Raw genomic sequence first — 19,258 nt, forward strand, 5'->3', positions numbered from 1 at the left:
ATGATTTAAAAAGTAGATTTCCAATTTAAAGTCTAAAAGTTTTCCACTAAAGAAAACAACTTTGGGAGCTCTTTGCATTCTGAAAAAAAAACACAGCTTTTGCTAAGGATTACAGGACAATTTAGCTGATTTGTAGTGAATACTGTTATTGAAGTATAGGACAAAGCCAGGTGATTTTTCTTAAATTCAGGCTATTGTCTGCCTTTTAGACATATAAATAAAAGGAAAACATGCAGTGATGTATTGCAGCTTTGACTTTTATATCTGGCCCTTAATATAATCTTTTCCTGGTTCCTTCATTTCAAAATATAATTCTGGTATCTGGAAAACAGACTAATCTAATGATTTATGTGAAATCTTTGTCTCTACAGGAATGAAAAGCTGCTGATGATAAAATTAAATAGTAGACAAGTTTCATAAGTTATCATCATCTGGCATCTTTTCTTTTTTTCCTTCAAATTAAAAACATTTCTTCTGTGCATTGAAATACTTCTTTGCTATATAATTACCAGTATAGGTTTATTGTATATTTTTCTTTTTTTTAAAAAAAATGCATTATTTCATATAAGATTTACTTTTACTCAAGTGAAGAAAGCAATCAAAGCATCAAAGATTGTTTTCAGTGTAGCTAAATTAAAATCAAAAGTTGAGTGAGTTAGATGAGACTGAATGAAATGTAACATGCATTTATCAAAGAGAGATCATGCTCTATTTACCTGATGAATCCCTAGACAAGCTAATTGATTTTCCACCTTAGGAAAATAATACTCTTGATCTAATTTTTCTCGGCATCAATAAAGACTTTGGTGCAGTGTGACATTACTAGCAAGGCTAGAGAGCATAGAACAATTAGCAAGTGGAAAATAAATTGTTCAAAAAAAAAGATATAGTTGATAATGATGAAAGATTATTTGTGCAGGAAGAAATTTCTCAACAATTTTATATAATGTTTAATGATTTTCATTAATGACTTCTACCAAAGAGTGGGAAAATTAATATAATTTACTGTTACTACAAGGAAGTAACAACAAAACTTGGATGATCAAAATAGTATATATGACAGATTAAGTAGTTTTAAGAATCTAATTTGTAAAGGAGGATTGTATTTCTCATCAAAAGATATATATAATACACCTTGGGGTCATCAGAAATGTTTCTGCTACAATGTGGAACCTCTTCAGTCAGAGAAGCATCTGAACGGCTATAGCTGGAAGGATAATGATATTGTGAAACCAACAAAAATAACCACTAAATGTAATGAGTAAGAAAACTCCAGAGGAAACAGGTTTGACCATCTATGTGGTGAATGTTGTTCTTTGGATGGCAAATGAGTAGAAAATTCATTATATTGCCAATCACTTCAAGAAACCAGTAAGAATTAAGCTCTCTCCAAGAAGCACTGTATACTCACCCAGATCCATGCATTTGCATAATGTACAATAACTTTTGCCATTTGCATCAATGAAGAGTGATTGAAAGTGTATCCTTTAATATTTTTCATGAGTAAGCATTTATGAAAAATTAGTGTGCTCAGGGTTAATGAAAGTGGCAATAACAATTCCAAAGGTACTTGCAATCAAGTACCTTTAACAACACTTGATTTTCTTTATTGATGGAATTTAGTCTCTGTGTTTGGCACAATTGTTTTTTAAGGAACAGATACATTTTCCATAATTGTTTGATACTACTTTTCATAGAAACTTTAAGGGGATTCTTGTTTCCCCTAAGAGACTGTCTATTCCAGCTGAGAGTTCCCATAGTAGGAAAAATACAACTTCCATATAATTCTCCTTTGATTGAATGAATAATGCACTCTTACTACAGTAAGACAAATACTACTTCTCCTTTTTGTCATTTCCAGATATAATTTCATTTTATTTTCCTTTTCCAATTTTCCTTTTTTATTTTTTCATTTTGATTTCCTTCTGCTCATAAAACGTTTTTTTTATTATAATTTTGGATAGCTCTTTATTTAAATAAGACAAAAAGAAAATATAATTGATGTTGGTTGAACAGCCACTTCCTCTGTATCCCCATTTAATTCCAGAGACTCCACAGGCTCTCAGTCCTTTCCACCTGGAAACAGACTTGGGCAACCTGCTCTAGGTGACTCTGCTTGATTAGGATTGGTTGAACCAGATATTCTCCAGAGGTCCCTTTCCATCTCAACAGATTTGTGATTCTGTTATAATAATCAGTCTGTTTTCTTCCCTTATGGACCACAGAAAAAGAGATTATTATGTTACGAAGTATTATTATATTACAAAACATGTTTTTTATATTCTAGTTCAAAAAGTTCAAAAAGTTAATATAAAGTTTAATATAAAGTTTTTGTTGTTGTTATTGTTTTGTTTTTTAGTTTTACATTATAGATGAAAATTACATTAATTTTGGATTAATAGATGAAAAATGGCTTGATATTTGACTAAGGTATATTTGAATAAGATATATCTCTGACAGACCCTTGAATAAAATGCATATTGTGCTGCTTGTACATGAAAATATAGCAAGTCAGATTCCAGACACCTTAACTGAGCATTTCATCCCACACTGGACCTGAAAGGTAGATTAATGTGGTGCTCAGGTGTCTATCTGTTTTTCCATCCCTTGAGTTGTTAGTAAAACTTCTGAGCTGAACTTTCTTACTTCAGTCTAGTTTAGGCAGTATCTTCTTTGATTTGTAGAAACTTTTCAGTAGAAAACTGAACAGTGTTTGTTCTCCCATTAAAAAAAAAAAAAAAAAAATGTTGCCCCTTGGCCCAGACCTGATCTATGCCCTGGTTGTGCCTCTGCTTGTCACATCATCCTTATCCAGATCCTAGGCCTCCAATTTGCTCCATCACTAGGGAATTTATCACTGCCTTCAAGGCAGATGGATGCAAATGAATCTACTATACTGCAGAAAAATGAACACCTTACTGCAAGGGATCTTTTCATCTTTTTTTCTTCTTGCTTTTTTTTTGATAGCACATTCACAGTATGGCATAAAAATAGTTATGAAATAGCTAAGTAAAAGGATGCTGTATTAATTAACTTTTCAATGCCAACAAATAGAAACTGAAATAACATTGAGTTTATTATTACTATTTTTGTGTGTCTTTTACAAAAGACAGAGGAGTCTTTTAATGTATCAGCTGAAGTGACCTGTTTTCTTTCTTAAATTTGTTTCATTAGCTTTACATTTCAATGTTCATTTCAATGTTCATTTCAATGTTCTTATTAGTGAAGAATTTTTATTATATTGAAAGAAAGTATGACTACAGTCACACAAGCTCCACCTATATGTAAAAGAAAATACATAAAAGTGAACTAAAGAGGGAAAGGGGGAGAGGGAAGACTCCGTCATAACTTCTATATCAGTCGATGGGCTGAACCCCTTTCCTCTCCTAGGGTTGGGACACCACCTGAGGAGACTCCTCGAGCTTGAAAGCCCTCTCCCTTAACCTTGGTAGTGATTATTGTGCGGCCATGGGGACTATGTTCTTATTTTGACACAGAAGAATAAACCTGGCAAATATAACTAAGATATCTGTCACTGGTAACTTCCATGGTTGAGGAAACATGGCAACCCAAGGCTGGTCCCATAGACTGTAAGAGTATGCCCAGGTACAGAAGCAGCTCCTGGCATCCAATGGAGGAGCTAAAACATAGTCATGAACATGAATAGAAGCAGCCATTAGGAGAAAAAAGACACTTTTGTCTATGCATCTACAGAGTGAAAAAGGTTCTACAAGCTTTCATTAACATCATAGCGAGGGAAGTGAAGACTTTACACTCAGGTGCTCTGATGACAGAAATTTTATGGGAAGATGGGACAGAGGGTAACTTTTATACAAGACAGATTAACCAAGGGAAAAAACAGTGAATTTTCATGAACTTAATTTTTCTACTAGAAGATGAAGGAGAGATGAAAAATAACCAGAATATGGAGAGGAAAGGAAAGGAAAGGGGAAATAAAAGTCAGGGACAGCAAATGATTGAAAGAGAATTTCATTTGTCCTTTAAAAAAAAATAAAAACATAATTTTGAAATATTCAAGAGAGAGAAAGAGTAAAATGTTCTCTTTGCTGAGTCTTAAACTGAATATAACATAGTGCCAAATTAGGTTTTACTTTCCATTTTTGGGGGGATAGTAGTGTCAGAAGGTGTTTGTTAACTTGCAATAATATTATTTTGTTATTCAAAATATATTATTTTTTCTTCAATATTTCAGATTTTTTATTTCCCTCTTAATTTGAGGAGATGATAAAATACTGAAAAAAATCTGTGGTAATCTGTAACATTTGACAGCATAACGTTTTAAGAAAAATGCAAGTCTTTGGGATATTTTACTCTGTCCCTTTCACCTCTAGCTCTGTTCAGATGTGTCAGAAAGAATGTTTGGGAATATTACATAACACAAAATTACAAGAAAATTTCCACTGATCTGGAAATCTGGCTGAGACATGCATTTAAAAATACAACCGGTGCTGCAAAAGCAAACATTAAAGACTCAATAGTTTCCAATGGCAAATACACTGTAAGGTTTTTATTTAATTTACCTAGAATGGATTAGACCTTAAATGAGCAATGGAATAAAAGTCTCTAGTTAGTATGATGATTCACAATTAGAAAGTTCTTTTAATGTGTCTAAATTTCTTAAATTGATGAAATATTTTTGAGATTGATTTCAAAAAACACTGTATCTTCTTAAAATAAATTACTTAGAAAAACGCTCTACAAAGAAATTCATTTTTGCTTATCAGGTTTATGTTGACTTTCTGTACAATGAAATAATAAAAATTACCTCTTATTTCCAAGACTTTTCAATGAATTCAATAAACAATCAAATTCTCTTATAGTACATGTAAACTGCATGGTCAACTGCATGTTACCTGAAAATCACTATTCATACTGTTATAATGCAGTGAAATTATTTTTTTTAAGTATTCTGAACTTTACTCTTAGCAATAAACAGCTAAGCTTAAGTATGTTTGAAAAATATGGGGTTTTTTTTTTTTTCAGACAAAATGACTTGAGCATAGGCAGCACTTTTCACAGTTTACATATTTTGTTTTCCACATATCTGTAAACACAAAAGGACAAAACCTTTGGACCTTGAGATTGGAATCTTTCTGCCTGCTGGAACAGCTGGAAAGATTCAATGGAGTTTGTTTTGTAAGTTATGAGACAGATGCTTCCAGAAAATTGCTAATCTTTAAGATGAATGCAGATAAAAAGGCATAGATATCCATGGAGTATATAACTAGCAAGGTCATTGAGGAAAAAACAAGAAATTGCATATGCATGAGCTATTTTAAACCTGTTGCTTTCCAAAGGAAAAATCTTACCTAATATCTACGGTGTTCTTTGGTATGTGGGTCATCTGCTCAATTTTAATTCCATCAAAAATTCAAAAATTCAAATAAAAGGATGGAGAGATGAGAACACCTATAAGCCATAGTAATAAACAAGCAATCAGATGTGCAATTGAAAAGGATAAGAGTGATCAAACAATGTAACAACCATAATCAAAAATAAAAGCATAGGAAGCCATCAGGTGTGCAGTAAACATAGGCTATAAAAAGACTACCTAATGAAAAGCAAATGCAATATTCAGCAGTAAATTTTCTTGTTTCATTTTATGTCCCTTGCTAATACAGACTTGTTTCTTCCACCTGTAATCTTTCTGAATGAATACATCCTCCCATTTATCTTTTATATTTATCTTTAATTCTGCATCCTTGTTTCCACTTTCTGCATGATTTTCTATTTATTTATTTATTTATTTATTTATTTTTACAGTCACAGTCATAACGGGGCACCTTGTACTTCCACTGTGTTCTTATACTTGTTTTTCACATGTTGTCACTGCCACTGAAATTTAATCTAGTCTCTTGCAGCAACTGCCAGCTTTCCTACCTTTCTTTATCTTCCCAACGTAGCCTCTGCTTCTGAATCTGCTATTCAGTTTTGCTAGATCCATTATTCTTATCCTACCACTATGTTACTCTGCTCTTCTTCAAATTCTGACCACTTTCAGGTAAATTGCCTTCTGGTTTTGCATTCTTAATCAGCTTGTAATTAGTTCATTAGAACTAATCTAAAATACCTACTTCCCTAGTGTCCTCAACTCTCTAAAACACATTATTGTCCCCGCTGCATGCCAGAATCTGATGGCCTGTCAGTGCATTGCCGTGTTTGTTTCTTTTTTCTTTTATTCTTTTTTGTTTTGTTTTGTTTTGCAGATACTTGAATAAAAATCTCTCACTACCAAGTCCCATCCTTTGGAAGCTAGCTCCAGTGGCTCAGGAAAGGTTTCACCTACACTGTCACTCTAATCAAACAGTCTCCAGTGGGCCTCTACAATAATATCACATCAGCTTTTCTGTTATGCTTTTCACCCTGAAGCAGTCTATAACATCTCCTTTCACTTCCTCCTGATTTTAAAATTGAAGTTACTTTAAATATGAGGTTACTTTAAAGTAGCTTCATATTTCTTTTAAGCAATATTTCAGCCCTGTGATTTGTCCCAGAAGTGGTTTCTGATACCAAGACACAGCTTTGATCACTCACTCTTTCCTAATTCGTTCTGCTTATTCTTTTAAAGTCTATTAAAGTACATTTTAAACTCACGAAAATTTTTCCAGTGTATGGGTTTTTGTATTTTGTATAGTCTGATTGCATTTCCTGGCATTCCTTTTGAACTCTATTCTGAAGGCTGAGGGGGTTTTTAATGTTTTCCATGGAATATGGTACAATAATGTACAAAATAAATTGATATTACTTGCAATTACTTGTGTATTCCTATGGATGTCACCTCTGTTGCCATGAATTCCTTGCTGATATAGGTAAATGGCCTTTCTGCCCTTTATCAAGTATGGCAAACATGTTTACTGGGACCTTATTGTCACTTCTATTCAGTCAGACTTGACAAAATTTGTTCCCATGCATGTAATATCAGAGCTTAGAAATACAGGACATTCCATTTAAATATAAAAAAATATAAGTTTTTGTTTTGTTTTGTTTTTATTATGAGAGTGGTTAAACATGGGAACATTTTGCCCAACAAAGCTGTGAAGTCTCCATTCTTGGAGATATTCAGAACCGGACTGGGCACAGCCCTGGTCAGCCTGAACAAGGTGACCATGCTTGAACAAGGGAGGGTGAACTAGAAGATTTCCAGCAGTCCCTTCCCATGTCAGCAATTCTGTGATCTTACTAGCATCAAGAAATCTGCAGTGACAGACACGTTATTGAAATACCTTAGATGTAAAGATAAATTGAGATACCGGTATCTCCTTTCAGTAGAATTTTTGAATTTCTACGTGTCCTTTTGCCTCAAACCGTGTGTTAATATTTCTGTTTAAGAACTCAATAGAATGTAAATTGTAAGTTTATTCTAGTTTTAATAAATTAAAAATAAATGTATTAAACAAAGTATCTTTTGTTCAAAAGAACAAAAAAAGAATATTTGACCTTGACTTTTTTTGTACAAAAAAAACAATCAAAATTAAGAATTGAAATCATACCAATAAAAACAATTTATTTTTAATAATTTATCCTTCACCAAGATCTTTACTTTCAAGGAAGACAGAATAGCCAGTTAATGGATTCAGCTTCAAAGAGACTCATACAAGGAAAAGATACAAACTACACATAAAAAATGAAGTAAATGATAAGCTCGCTTTTTAAATCGGCAAAAACCTAAGTATTCTTGAACCCTGCATAAAGGAAGGGAAAATAGACTAAGCCAAGCACAAACATTTTACAGTGAGAATACAGAAATGAATCAGCTTAGTAGCTCAAACATGTTCTAGATGAATGGATATTGCAAGAGGGAAGGAAACCTCAGTGAGGAAAAGAAAATTGTTCACTGCAAGAGATTAAAACAGTTAAAAAAAGGCAGAAAGAGAAGATTAGTCAAAGAAGCATAAAGTGCAAATAAGCACTTCTAGAGCATAACTAATATCACTCTAAAAAGGAGGTGTATGTTCAGATCAACATTCTCTTGGAAAGCCCTTTTCTCTCAATGTTACAAGGAGCCTAAGAAGACTGATTTAGACACGTCTTTTCTTATATGCTTCAAAAGACGCTAAAGACAGAACGGATACATTCTTTTCAGTAAAAGAGGAGGTTGATTTTAATTTTTAGATAAAAAAATCACAAACAAAAGATGAAAATGTAATAGAGAAGATGGTAAAAGTCTGAATGAGCAATATGCAATTGGGAAGGGCCAGAGTAATGCTGCGTAACTAACTGAGCTGCTCAGATGTTGATAATATAGATACAAAGGAAATGCAGGTGGTCTGAATAAGGGTTCCTGATCTGTGTTACAAAATGAAGTTCCATATTGAAGAAAATATTTCAGAGATACTGCAGACAGGTTTTTTTAAAAAAAAAAAAAAAACACCCTTCATCCCAAATCCTAAGAGGGAATGTGTTTCATTAAAGTATTTAATGGTAAGGGGTTTTCATCAGTTGAAAGAACAGTCTCCACAATTACATGTTTTACCTGCTTTGCAGGTAAACATGGCAGGTAGCCAAGACTCATATATTTATCTTCTCTAATCAAATTAGTTAAAGAGACCATTATTCTTCATATTATTTTATTCTGGTCCTTTATTTTATACATTTAAAACACTAAGGAGAGCTACGCCAAAGTTTATTGGAAAATGTACAAAAATAATCCATTAGTTGAAAATAATTTGTTTCAGTTGTATTCCTAAATTTCTTAACTCTTAAAAATGGTTCTAAATTCCTATGCCTGTTATATTTTTAGTGTATAATATTGACTAAGGGGACAATTATTGAACATTCATTGAGAACAGGACTTTAAGCATTTAGTATTGATGATTCAGTATTTCAAGACAGTGACCACTTAAGTTGGCGATTGGAAATCCTGGTGCTTGTTGGGATTATTTTTGCTTCCACTGAAAATATAAGACACTTTTTGAAGTGTAGCTCTACTTAAAATTCCTTATAGATTCCCCACCCACTTCTTGCCATTTACACCAGATGAAAAAATATTGCTGTTTCCAAAGCTAGTAGATTGTCCCAGGGTAAGCTCAATATCTTACTCAAAGAGAACCTATAGATATACAAAGTAATGAGTAAAACATATGTTCTGAACATAAAGGCCAAGCCGATCCGAACTGTGAGAATAGGGTGCAGGCAGCTTTGAGTTTGGCTAGGGGTTTTTGGCCACAGACATAAATGGACGAGGTACACTGCTAGTACAAGCACAAAAAGAATCCATCAGTTCAGCAAACAGAATTCCCCAACATTCCCATCAGCTAAATAAAGCTTTCATAGAATCATAGAATTATTATGGTTGGAAAAGACTTAACACTGCCAGGGATGGTGACTCCACCACCTTCCGGGGCAGCCTGTTCCAATGCTTGACCACTGTTTCTACAATTAAAAAAGAATGACAGAGTCAATGCTGGCAGTTCTGTCATTACACTTTGTATAATTTCTAGCAAATTATTATGTTTTCTATTCTGTAAATTAGGTAAGTATAAAATACGAGTGTTTAAATCATCTGCTGAAAGCTCTCTACAACTACCTGAAAGGAGATTGTAGTGAGATGGAGGTTGATCTCTTCTCCAAAAAAGCTACCTATAGGACATGAGGAAATGGCCACAAGTTGCGCCAAGGGAGGTTCAGGTTAGATATTAGGAAGAATTTCTACACAGGAAGAGGGGCAAAGCATTGGAATAGGCTGCCCAGGGAAGTGGTGGAGTAGCCATCAATTGCAGTGTTCAAAAAACCTGTAGATGAGGCACTTAGGGACATGTTTTAGCAGGCATGGTATCCAAGGGTTTATGGCTGGACTTGAAAGTCTTTTCCAACCATAATGATTCTATGATTCTAAGTCTCTAAAATCTGGCCAGTTAAATCCTGCTCTTATCTCTCTCCATATATGTACTAAAGAGATTAGGCAATGAGCGTAATTTTCCATTACATTGTAGTTGATCACAATGATTTTTTTTTAATTATTAGGGTTTTCTGAAACAATAGAACATATTTCAGATGAGAGTGGAAATTGATTTTCAGTGCTATACTGGTGCAGTACTCTACTGGTGGTTTCTCCTGAAACTTGGTTTATGCAGTAAGTTCTAATTTCAAATAAACAGAGCAACATGAATTGAGATTTTACAAAATACATCCCAAAAGTTATTTTATGAATCAGGAGTCATATCATCTTATTCATATATATTTTTTCAATGTAGAACTATTATTTTATTATTACGATAGGCATAAAGAAAATCTGATTTAAAAACTCCAAAACACTTGAACAACAAAGAAAATCCGATACTCAATTATTCCGGTTTTCATTAAATTGGTAGATCAAAAAAAAAAAAAAAAAAAAAAAGACAAAAACCCACAAGCCATAATGACAATGTAGCTCTACCTCTGATTCAAACCATGTTGAGCATCCCTTGTATATTCTGTAGATTTTCAGTCTTTGTTATCTAAGGCTGCCCAGCAACAATAAAATGTAAGCAACGTCTTGTAAAGAGCAATAAATGGATCTGACTGTTTTTAAATCAATTTATTTTTAAAAAAAGAAATAAAATAATTAAAAATAATAAAAAGCACAAGTGCCGTATCAAAAAATAAATCTAGACTGTAATGTGGACATTTGGGGCTCTTTGGTTCTGTGAGTCACTGAGTTTCCTATGAGGCATATTTGACATTTGGGAATCATTGTACATATATTTTAAAGTTCATTGTGAAGTGTTACTTTTTTAAAGTTAATGATGTGACGATTTTATCAAATATATTAATGTCCTTGGGAAAAGCATTAAAGACCCCTTAGTATTTTGTAAGTTAGATTAAAAAGTGAAAGCACCAATTATTGTAACATTACAAAGTAATAAAATTTACGGAAGAATCACAAACCTGTTCAAATAATAATGTTATAGTTTGTTCAAAACTGCCATTTATTTTGTCTTCATAGTTCCATAAATCATACTTTATTATACCTACAAGATTTATGCTGAGTAGAAAGCCTTCTTATGTACTGTTTTATAATGAAATTAATTTTCTATCCATAAGCAACAACTAAATTAATCACCTATCTCTTTTGAAATAAAAAGAGAGATTTATGGCATTAACTGTAAGGTAATTGGTCATAGAAAATTCAAGCATCCAGCAAGATCCTATAAAGGAAACATGGTCTGTAATTTGGAATCAATCTGTAGTAATTTACAATAGCTGAGAACATGTGATAATTCATTGCTTTCTAATTTTCTTTGATATATTTTTTATAATAGGAGTAGTAAAATATTTCATTAAAAGTAGAGTTGTAACTTGATTATTTATGAAAAGCAAATAAGCATTACAGACCAGACAGCAGAAACTAAGAAGCAATATAACTCAGAACAGCAGTTTCAATGGAAATATCTCTTCTGTTGGCTTGGAAAACATATCTACATATCTCAGACATGATTTCTTTATGAACTTTATGAGGAGGTGCACACATTATTTGAAAATGATCAAAATGGCCTTCATGGTTATTTCATGGGAGTGATGTGGCCCTGGAAGGGAAGGCCAAAGTAGGCACCTAATCACAGATTACTTCTGAGAGGGTTAAAGATACCAGAAAACTGTGCAGATTCATTGCAATAAGCACAGACAGCTGTGTCAGGGTTCAGTAATAGATGGTTGGGATCCCTAAAAACAAGGATCACCAATAACCACAGAATGGCACAGACTGACCATTGAGAGAGGCAGATCCTGAAAGAAGGAGCAAGCTGAAAACAAGAGTGATAATAGTAATAACAAAATGCCCCTATACAACTGTAAATCTCTCCAAGCTGTTGTCTGTCATCCCCTAATGACTTTCATTAATCCATAATGTTAGGAGTGAAAAAGGGTTCAGTCATATGTGCCTTTGAGTTTATAGCCATCTCCTTAAGAAAACCACCCTTCTTTAGATTATTTTCCCTTCCCCAGTAGTTGCTGCTTATTTGATTGAAGTTAATTTAATTTCTCTAGATTGACAGTGAAACAGATGAGGAAATGTGATCTGGTCAGTGAGCATATCTCTGTTCAACAGTCATTTAATAGCAAGTGAGAGCTATAATCATTAGCCAGATGGGCATAATTTTTAAGCAATTCAGGCTGTAGACATCTGAATGAATCTTTATTTGATAGTTATTTTGTCCTAAACTCTGTATTTGCATAGAGTGATTTTATTTTTATTGCTGTCAATACATTAGTTACAGTGTTGCTTGCTTGGAAACTATTTATGTACTTACTAAATGGTGTTACATGAAAAGTCTTGTTATAGGTGAAGGCAATCATCCTCATCATATACATGGAGCCAAGAATTACAGCTTGTCAGTTAATTTTTAAACAGTCAAATAGTCCAGATTATGTAATTAAATAAAAAAGCCTCATTCATACTAGTTAAAATGGTTAAAACAAACAAACAAAATCTTATTTGTTAATAATAATAAAAAGAGTACCTGTGTCGACCCAACATCTGAAACGCTCTGCAGGTTGCGATGTTCCTAGGTTGACCTGCTCCTGGTTCCTCCCATCACAGTTGTCTATCTGTGAGACAGACAGGTCACCAGCAGAGATGGGACTCACAAGTATACAGTCACCGAACAGACTCATGAGCCATGAGTCTCATACATAAAAATATATATGAAATTATACTGAGGTAAATACTGAGGTCTTTTCTTGAGTTCTTCCACTTTGTGTGCTGTGCCAGTTGAAAATCATCTGGTTTTGCCTTAGACTCACTTGAAGTGTCATTAAAAATCTATGTGAGGAGAGGAGAATATGTGTTCATATCGAGAGAAGCTGAGGGGAACTCTTACTCAGTTCTCTCAGACAGTTCTTATTTTTGCCTTTTCATGTTTTATCTTCCTGAATCAAAATATTTTTCCTTGAGATCAAATCAAATGTTTAATAAAACATTAATATTTTGGCCTGGCTGTCTTGGGGGAACAGCTAAGTCTTTTCTAATTTCCTTTTATTACATCAAAATAAAATAGTCATTTAGAAAATGTATTTTCCTTCTGAGTTTCTCATTTTGGCAACTGTTATTCAGTTATTTCTACAGGACTATGTTTGTTGTAATTCTTGAGCCTTTATGCCCTTCAGGAACCTCTGTTTTGCATGAGGTATGAGGACTCAGGAAGAGATTTTCTTATGCTGAGATAAATAAATTTCTTCCAGAAAGAGAGATGAAGCTCAGATCCCCTATAGAAGAGTGCAGATGATACTTTTACAACAGGCTACAACCACCAGCATTATTCCTGTTGTTCCTCTTGGAAAGGCAAAAAAAGGAGGAGCTAAAGAATGAGCCCTCAGGTGAGATATAATGGATAAGAAAGGCATTTCAGTAACAGTTGTGCAAAAAGAAAATGTGTTTTTTCATACATTCATTTCCTTCTATGCCAAAAATAAAAGTTTTTTTAATAGAAGTATTATTACTTTCATGAAACCTTAGAATGGTGGTAAGACTCAAGGTCGCTACTGCTGTATTAGATCTACATAAAGACCTTAAGACAAGATGATATTTTAGGATACTTAATAATGATCTTGATGGGATCCAAGATGGTTGGATCAAACTCAGTGGTACCCTGTTACTACAATATTTCAAGATGCTGTTATGACTTTTTTGTTGGTGGTGTTTTAGCCCTTGCAACAAAAAAGTAGAGTAAGGAAATATGTGAGACTTCTGGTGGGTATGACAGATGATAAATGAGAAACATTTGTCCTTATGAGTTATTGAAACACAAATAAACCCTCAAAAGAGCAGATTATAGAATGTGATTATTTCTACGTGTTTTAACTGAAGTTATATAAAAATCATCAGCCAGAAGAGCAGAAATTGTTTAGTTTCCACCCATAGATTAGATTTTACACAGTGCTACATGAGTTATTGCAATTTCTCTTCTCTAGGCTAAATATTTCTATAGAAGATGCCTACACTTACCAAAATGCTGTATTTAAATAATTAAGAACTAGCACAATGCAAGAAGTGGGTGATACAGATAAGGTGGCAAACTAGAACTTGCTGGCAATATTTTAAATGTATATAAACAGCTTAAGATTACATTTTCAGTAGAAGCGCAAAAGATACTGTAGAAGTCAAGATGCTGGGAGCCTAAATGGGTGTATTGTCTTAGTAAATGTTATTTGTATCTTAGAGATCTTTTAAAAAAAGAACATAGAATATTCAAATACAGGAATCAAGTGAAGAAAGAATATGTACCACTTGCAAAATGAAATGCAGTAAGGGGAAAAGTCTTTGGGGGCAAAGATGGAAACTTCATATACGTCTGTTTCTTTGTTCAAGTTCTTTTTGAATAAAATGTCAGCAGAGAGGCTGAGATTTTAGTTCAGACATAAGAACCTATTGTAGAGATGTAGGTCTCAAGTTGTCAAAGTTGTAAGATTCTTCTCTGGAAAAGAAAGACAAGAATAACGATTGAGAAAAGTGTAAACATGTATAACAGAAACCGAGCTGTGCAGTATGGACTAGGAAATGAATGATAGAATCTTGAGCTGTTGGAACCTAAGCACCTGCAAACTAGAAGATTTGAAGTAGTCAGCTTTAAATTTCACTCATACATATATTTTTTTTTTCCTAGAAAGTCCTGCTATTGTTATTTTTTTTCTTTTTTTTTAAATCTGGACAGGACATTTTTATAGAAGTGGTGTATTTCCTATAAGTCTCATTTTAATCCTTTATGATTATATCCAAAGAAAGGCAAAGTATAATGTACTGCTTACAGATTTAGTAATATTATTCTGATTTAATGGCACTTATTTGAATTTACATTAATATAACTAAAAGGACAACCTAGTCTAAAACATAAAAAAGTTCCTTTTTAATCCCCCAAAACTTTGGATGGTTGTCATTTCTAGTTTGCAAGTCATTTCTCTCTATAATAAATTCATGTTGACTTATTTCCATGGTAGCCTCTGATCTACCAGTGACCACTTCTGTATTCATATTTTCTTCTCTCAGCATTTTCAATAAATGGTAGAGACCTACCAAATTTTTCCCAAGAGATAAAGGTCTTCGAGACCTCAGAGTTTCATGGATACAAAATTGCTAGTCTAGTGTTTACACAAGCGACAGACTGCTTCACCTCAGCTGATTTAGTTCTGCTTCACTTAGTTGGACTAAATTCATTTTGCACTTCAAATAATTACAAAACAGCTTCTTAATGCTCCCCCTTTTTTTTCACAGTATTTGTTTAAGTAGCCTTATTTAGGAAGCTGCTAAGATCTTCTTACTGATACCTTTTCTGCACATTTTCATCCTTCATTTAACAGCGAAAGTAGAGTTTTCAAGAATATGTTATTACTGTGAAAATTAGGAAATAGCATTTAATCTATTTTCTTCCTGGCCCCACAACCTGCTGTAGTTCTGCCTACAGAGTGAAATACTTGCTGTAAGAAACCAGGGGCAATGTCACGAGCTTTCCCAAGGGAGCCCTCAGATATTGCAGAATATGTAGAGATCTGTATGTCCAGTTTCAAAAATTCCTCTTTCAATCCTAACATGGCCTCAGTGACTGGCTTATGCAATGGGCAGCCTTCCAAACTACACAATATTTGTTTCACCATTCTTCAAATCTGCACAAGAGCAATCAAGCAAGTGGATATTAAACAGTATCTAAATGTCTAATATACATGTTTATCTAAGCTACCTTTAGACATCTGCAGCATAGGGATCTGTAGCTGAAGTAATCATCCTTTTATATGATTCCAAAGAAACAGGTATTGGAGCACAAATTGTCTAATGTATTTTAATGTATACATTGGAGGAGAGGGGAGTTAGCTGTGCTTCACAACAGACTATGTTTTTCCACTGTCTATAACATAGTCTTAACTGACTCCATCTCTTATTCTTTTTTAGACTACCTCCCTTTTTTATGCTCCCCAATTTGTCATAATGTGCTTATGTTTTACATGTTTTTTTTTTCTTTTTTTAAAGGGAACAAACAAACTGGGCTCACTTGTAAATTATAGGAAATACTCCGCAGAAGCAATAAGGAAAATGAGGAAAAGAAGTGAGGAACCATGATTAGACACTCAGCTCTGGGCTCTGTTGTGGATGGCAAGTCTTGTGCGTGATTACTGGCTCAGCAGCTATAGTTTGGTGAGATGATTTGAAGACTCTAAAGTCACAGACTCATCATAACATCTTGCTAAGGCCATGTCAAGATTCAGACCCTGGGAAGTTACTGGGAGAGCATTTATGACTCATTTGACTGGGATCCAAACACCTTTTCACAATATTGCTGGCTAAAATATTTCTTTTTCCTTTGGTGTCAAAGCATAGGAGGCTTGCTGGCTCAGCACCTTCAGTTCGCTGGGCTGATGTAAAATGCTGATTACCTATTACTAACTGCTCTTGTGCAACTTTTTTTTCCCTTGAAATCACAAAGATCAATCTGCTTCTGAGCATATGAGAAAAGTCTTATTAGTAACAGAATAAGAACAAAGAATTGCAAAACTTTGGTGCACTCACCCTGCTATCTACCATAACCCTCCATCTCTTTTTCAGCAAGGCTGCTGCTCAGACATAGGGTTTTCCCTCTTTTCTGCAGGCGTATTGAAGAACAGGATCTCTGTGATGGTGAGCCAAAGACCTTAATTTAGGGTTAAACACAAGGGGTTTCCAATCCTGGAGCAGCCCCTGCCCTGCCCAGGCAGCACGCAGAGCCCAGCAACCCAACCAGCCACTCAGGCAGGGGATCACGCATCGACCACGCTCAAGGCCATCCAGTGAGCTCCCTGGTCACGTGCTGGCCACGTGGCTGCAGCTCCTGCCTCTCCTGCTCAGCTCCCCCCTCTGCCAAGGAGACACTGCCCAGTCACTGGCTCCAGGTTGACTGCAACATATCCCCTTTTTGTGTTTTTTGCCATTATGATTCCAGTGAGGATAATGAAGAAAGGAAGGAGGCCACCTCTAGTGCCAGTTGGACCCATCGCGCAGGAATCCACTGCGGGCTTTCATAGAATCATAGAATCATAGAATGCTTAGGGTTGAAAGGGACCTCTAGAGATCATCTAGTCCAACCCCCCTGCATACGCAGGGACACCTAGAGCACGTGGCACAGGACTGCATCCAAGCGGGTTTTGAAGATCTCCAGAGAAGGAGACTCCACAACCTCTCTGGGCAGCCTGTTCCACTGCTCTGTCACCCTCACTGTTAAGAAATTTTTCCTTAAGTTCCTATGGAATTTTTGGTGTTTCAGTTTCCGGCCATTTCCACTAGTCCTATCAGTGGCCACCACTGAAAAGAGACCATCACCGTCCTCTGCACTCCCTCCCTTGAGGTACTTATAGACACTGATTAGATCCCCTCTCAGCCTTCTCTTCTCCAGGCTGAACAGGCCCAGCTCCCTCAGCCTCTCCTCATAGGGCAGATGTTCCAGGCCCCTGATCATCCTTGTGGCCCTGCGCTGGACTCTCCAGAAGCTCCACATCCCTCTTGTACTGTGGAACCCAGAACTGGACACAATACTCCAGATGTGGCCTCACCAGGGCTGAGTAGAGGGGCAAGATCACCTCCCTCGACCTGCTGGAGATGCTCTTCTTAATGCAGCCCAGGATTCCATTGGCCTTCTTGGCCACAAGGGCACACTGCTGCCTCATGGTCAACTTGTCGTCCACCATGACACCCAGGTCTTTCTCCGCAGAGCTGCTCTCCAGAAGGTCGGTCCCCAGCCTGTACTGGTGTCTGGGGTTATTCCTCCCCAGGTGCAGAACCTTGCACTTGGCCTTGTTGAATTGCATGAGGTTTTTCACTGCCCAGTTGTCCAGTCTGTCCAGGTCCCTCTGGATGGCAGCGCAGCCCTCTGGGCTATCGGCTACTCCTCTCAGGTTCGTGTCATCAGCAAACTTGCTGAGGGAGCACTCTGTGCCTTCATCCAGGTCATTGATGAATAAATTGAACAGGACTGGACCAAGGACTGACCCCTGGGGGACCCCGCTAGCTACAGGCCTCCAACTAGACTCTGCACTGCTGATCACCACTCTCTGGGCCCTGCCATCCAGCCAGTTCCTAATCCACCTCACTGTGCCCTCATCTATCCCACACTTCTGGAGCTTGCCCAGGAGGATGTTGTGAGGGACGGTGTCAAAAGCCTTGGTGAAGTCGAGATAGACGACATCCACCGCTCTCCCCTTGTCTATCCAGCCGGTCATTTCATCATAGAAGGCTATCAGTTTAGTCAGGCAAGATTTCCCCTTGGTGAATCCATGCTGACTACTCTTGAGCACCTTCTTGTCCTCCATGTGCTTGGAGATAACGGCCAGCATGATCCGTTCCATCACTTTTCCAGGGACGGAGGTGAGGCTGACTGGCCTGTAGTTGCCTGGGTCCTCCTTCTTGCCTTTTTTGAAGACTGGCGTGACATTGGCCTTCTTCCAGTCTTCCGGCATCTCCTCCGTTCTCCAGGATCTTTCAAAGATGATGGAGAGCGGCTTAGCTATGGCATCTGCCAGCTCACGCAGCACTCTGGGGTGCATCCCATCAGGGCCCATGGATTTGTGGGTATCGAGTTTCCTTAGGTGCTCTCTGACCCAATCTTCCTCTACCCAGGGCAAGTCTTCTTCTCCCCCGGCTTCTTGTCTTGTCTCTAGGGCCTGGGACTCTAAAGGGCTGCCCTTGGTAAACACCGAAGCAAAGAAGGCATTGAGCAACTCTGCTTTTCCTGTGTTATTTGTAACCAGGGTGCCCATCCCGTCCGCCAGCGGACCCACATTTTCCCTGATCTTCCTTTTGCTGTTAATGTATTTGAAGAATTTTTTTTTTGTTATTTTTAACCTCCCTTGCCAGCTTGCCTTCCAGACGTGCCTTAGCTTTCCTTGTCGCATCTCTGCATTCCCTGACTACGTTCCTGTATTTCTCCCAGGGGACCTGTCCTTTTTTCCACATTTTGTATACCGCTGCCTTCTGCTTGAGCATTGCCACAAGCTCCCGGCTCATCCACGCAGGTCGCCTGCCGTGCACGCGGCTTCCGTTCAGCCTTCGTTCAGTCGAGCTACACCGCGGTGGAACAAGCGCATCTGTCTCTCTCCCTCTTTAGGCGCCATTTGCTGCACCTTATGAAGGAGCGGACTCAGTCCTTCTGTTCCTTCGTTAGGTATGAACCCGTAGTTCCCAGCCGCTTACCTCTTTCCTTTCAAGAGGCTTTTGGTGCATGCACAAAGGACGCTTCCTTTCAGCGTGATCCTTACACTTCCTTTCAGCGTGAATCCCAGAGTTCAGCTGGGTGGTGCAACCGGA

The 19,258-nt window shown here is 36.5% G+C and overlaps 1 pseudogene; it reads left to right on the plus strand.

Annotated features, from left to right (window-relative positions):
- The window catches only part of LOC148593740 (uncharacterized), a 119,973-nt pseudogene that overhangs the window by 96,136 nt on the left and 4,579 nt on the right, over nucleotides 1-19,258 (plus strand).

Source organism: Tinamus guttatus, unplaced genomic scaffold (genome assembly GCF_059628265.1).
Source record: "Tinamus guttatus ecotype Peru unplaced genomic scaffold, ASM5962826v1 Tinamus_guttatus_pri_ptg000335l, whole genome shotgun sequence".
Lineage (NCBI taxonomy): Eukaryota > Metazoa > Chordata > Aves > Tinamiformes > Tinamidae > Tinamus > Tinamus guttatus.